The sequence below is a fragment of the Macadamia integrifolia genome, unplaced genomic scaffold (assembly GCF_013358625.1).
Source record: "Macadamia integrifolia cultivar HAES 741 unplaced genomic scaffold, SCU_Mint_v3 scaffold869, whole genome shotgun sequence".
Taxonomy (NCBI): Eukaryota; Viridiplantae; Streptophyta; class Magnoliopsida; order Proteales; family Proteaceae; genus Macadamia; species Macadamia integrifolia.
In genome coordinates this window covers 402,941-406,809 of record NW_024870564.1, presented here as the reverse complement: position 1 = coordinate 406,809, position 3,869 = coordinate 402,941, and the positions used below count along the sequence as shown (strand labels likewise).

The 3,869-nt window shown below is 39.7% G+C and overlaps 1 long non-coding RNA gene across 1 annotated transcript; it reads right to left on the bottom strand.

Annotated features, from left to right (window-relative positions):
* Window positions 1-1,565: 1,565 nt before the first annotated feature.
* Window positions 1,566-3,100, bottom strand: LOC122070263. The gene is made up of 2 exons (XR_006137718.1): window positions 1,655-3,100; window positions 1,566-1,616 (listed from the first exon to the last, which is right to left on the bottom strand). It is a non-coding gene; the product is annotated as an uncharacterized LOC122070263 (long non-coding RNA).
* Window positions 3,101-3,869: the final 769 nt, after the last annotated feature.

Genomic DNA, 3,869 nt, shown 5'->3' with positions numbered 1-3,869 from the left:
TAATGAAAAGCAATCAATCAACTAGATAGTCATGAGTTTCATGGACATAGTGATCATAAATATAACCTTAAAATGGAGCAAAAGTCAAACTTACCGTCTGAATTGTAGGGAGCTAAATATTTAGTAATACTATGTACTAGTAATAGCTTAATTCCCAATGTGAATCCCAGGTTGACCCTAAGAGGTGGGTGAACAGCGTCTAAGAAATCTTTCTGAAATGACCCTGACAATTCTCTCTCTGATGGCACTTCATGTTGTTCACTTGAACTTGTGTCGACATATTCACAGTCAGAAGAGTTAAATACACACAACCATGCAACCACTCAATGCCTAGATCTACCAGAAGCCACACTCACTATGCAAGCATTCACAATCCATGCACTCCAATATACAAGCACATACACACTGCACAAGATATACGTGGTTCACAACCTAGGTCATATAAAATTAGGACTTGTATACAGAGTTTATCTCCCTTAACTAGCAAGTGGTGAGAGCTTCTCAGAGATTCCCAGATACACTAGAATCTTCAACTTTCCCCTTTTGATGGAGAATCTTGATCCTTCAAGTGTAGAAGATGGTGGCCCCAGATACACACAATGAGCTTTTTTTGTCTTTAATGAACTCCAACAACCATCTCCAACCTTCAATGTAAACTTTAACAGATTCTCAAGCTTGCTAGTGACAATACTCAAGCATTCAGCACACTAAAATCTTCAAGCAAGGGCATTTCTCAAGATTTGGGCATGAAAGCACACATACACACTTGGTTCTTCTCTTCCATCTTCTCTCTTCTCCTCTCCTTCTCTCCTAGGGTTTGTTCCTCTTATTATCTTGGAAGAGTTAGAGACAAAAAGCCCTAAATTTCACTTAAATACTCCAACAATTGACCCAAACCCCGAGCTTGGTCTAACCGGCCAAACTAAACCAAAAACCAGTATGGCAGACTAACCTTTCTTCATTATGGGGAGCATAACTTCTATATAACTCCAATCGGGATTATTCTTGTTTCTTCTGAAATAGATTCAAATATCTACAACTTTTTTCAGAAATAGCATTCCTCTAATTCTACTCAGAAGATGCCCAAAATTTGACCTAAATTTAGATAAACCAGACCTATCACAAGTAACTCAAATGGCGCATGCAATCTATCGGTTTAATGAAGCGGTCAACCAGTTCCGCTTAGACCAAAATTATGAGCTTACCCGCTTTATCCGATTGGTCAACTGGTCGACCGGTTCCTCAACCGGCTGAAGTATGTGGTCGGCCGGTTTGCGTCAGGTCGGCTCTATTTCGGCGCAATCATACAATGGCCATATCTTCATCATCCGAACTCCGATTGGCCCGATTCTTTTTTATGCAATTGGGCGACAGATTTAGGAAAAAAAAAATATCTTTGATTTGATTTCCTTTTGTTTTAGAAACAATTTCTTTTGGGATTAGTTTGCTTCTAATTTTAGAGTAGTTTCCTTTCAAGTAGTTTCTATTTTTACATTGTTGCTTGCCTTTATATTGACGTAAACCCAATGAAGAATTCAGAATTTTGGAGAATTAGAACTTGATGATTTTTGGGTGAGAACCATGAACAATGGCTGCCGTGGGTGCTTTGTTTTAACCTTTCTAATAGTCTGTGCCGTGGGTGCTTTGTTTTAACCTTTCTAATAGTCTCTTTTCTTCTTTAACCTTCCTTTCTATTATTACTTCTTCATCTTCTTCTTCATATCTTCATTGTTTTTCTGTTTTTTTTCTTTTTTCCCCTGTTCTAGGCAATACCTACCAGAACCGAAGACTTGTCTCTGAAAACTGGTCTCCCATCGAGTGGCCCTGAGGTTTTGGGTCGAGGGTAGGGTTCTCAGAGACAAACAAGTCCCTGCAGTTTATCCCAAGCTCCTGCAAGTTAGTAGAAGACAAATCTGAAAACCAGAAATCAGATCTGGTTCTCCGCCTGATTCAGGTTGCGAATTTCTTCCCGAGGTTGTCACAGCTTCTTCCGATCTGATATTGGTTGGAATCAATAGCCAACTGACTTCCAATCTCTCTTCCAAAGTTTCGCTTCGCATGGATTCCAACTGAGTGAGTTTTGCTGTTCGAAACCAACACCGCTTCTGCTGGTTCTATCGTGTCTGTGTCCTTAAGGTTACATAAGGTCGCTGATGGTATTTCTCCTTATTTACAATTAGATCCTATTCTCTGATGTTCTCATAAATAACCTTCATTTTGGATTTTATTTCAATTTAACCCCACTACTATTTTTTTATTTTCAGAACTGCTCTTTTCTTTGGGTTTAATTCCTATTAAGTCCTTAGTTATTTCAATCTAAAAAGCTCTTAAATTGTACCAGAATTTACAATATGGCCCCTGGTTTGCCTAGATTGAAATATTTGTTTTTCGTGGGCCCATAAGTGATCCGATTTCAGTCTTTTAGAACCCGGATCCACATCATTTTTCCTACGTACAAAAGACTCGAAAGGCTAAGTTTTTACGAAGACACCATCAACCCAGGTGCAGTGCGCAGATCCCAAAAACGGGCTTGAACCCGAATGATGTGTAGGTCACTGTCTTTTCAACTTATGCACTGACTGAAAATTGTCATAAATTTTTACTACGATATCGGATCGATATGATTCCAATTGCATTAGACGCATGACTCAAAGATCTACAACTTTCATGTGCATGTCTCCTTCTAAATATGCCAATTGAATTTACAATAATACCCCCGAACATGATGTCAATGCATGAACCTATGAAATCTTCATTTTAACCATACAGAGCCTTCACCCACTGCTTGCACCATTACTAAGACATCATATTAACATCATAAGAGATGTCTTAAGGTGTCACATAGGTTTGGATACCTCAATATCCCTGCCAAAATACAAAATGACCGAAATACCACTGTGTTCAAGCCCCTTCACTTCCAACATCTCACCTAATACATAGAGTCCACCCTTGGTGTTGTGGATCTAAGGGACCCATATATCATGTCACATGTATCACAATACCTATGAATGTGTAATGCACTTCTTTGGAACATTTTATCGAAGAGTTGAACCTCAAATACTAACTGTAATTAATCAGCTATATATCTCTCATCCAGAATCAGATTGACATAATTTCCAAATGCGTTGTAAAGATGACTCGATGCTCTACATCTTTTCAGTACATATCATCATCCAACCAAGCCATTTGGTCTACCCAAATTTTCTCTGAAGTTGACCTATTTGCACAACTCTTTCTAACTTTCTAACTTATCCAACACTTCCTAAGCATTACTAGAACTTACCTGTCCTTGCCAACTAGCCTCATAACACTCAAAATCACTACAATGCTGACCTTGACTTCCATGTCACTGCATACCATGCCCAGTAGCTGTCTAACTAAACGTGCATTGTTCAATCACTGCTTCTACATCATAAACTCTACCAACTCACCCAGAATGTCTGTCAAGTCAATCTAACAACTGCCATCATTGCCATGTCACTATCACTGCCATGTCATTGTAATGCGGGGCCGGTGGGCCCATGAGAACCAACCCGACTGGATGTGGGAACGGTTCTCGAGGTGTCATCACAACGTCATGAGTAACATGACCTTGCTGTCCATCGGGTTTCCGAATACGTGACTCTAGGGCATCAAGTTTTGTGTTAATGTTCTTGAGTGTAACAGCTTGTGCTTCCCTTTCTATCCTACTAGCAACCAATTCTTCTTGGAAAGCTCTAACCATTTTCAACATCTCTTCATTCTGTCGAAGTAACCGAGTCCACAGTTTAGATGAGGGGGTGGGGTAAGCAACCATTGGAGTAAACAAGTTTGATGGGAAATTCACTCTGATATCAAATAATGCGGGGTCGGTGGGCCCCACGAGAACC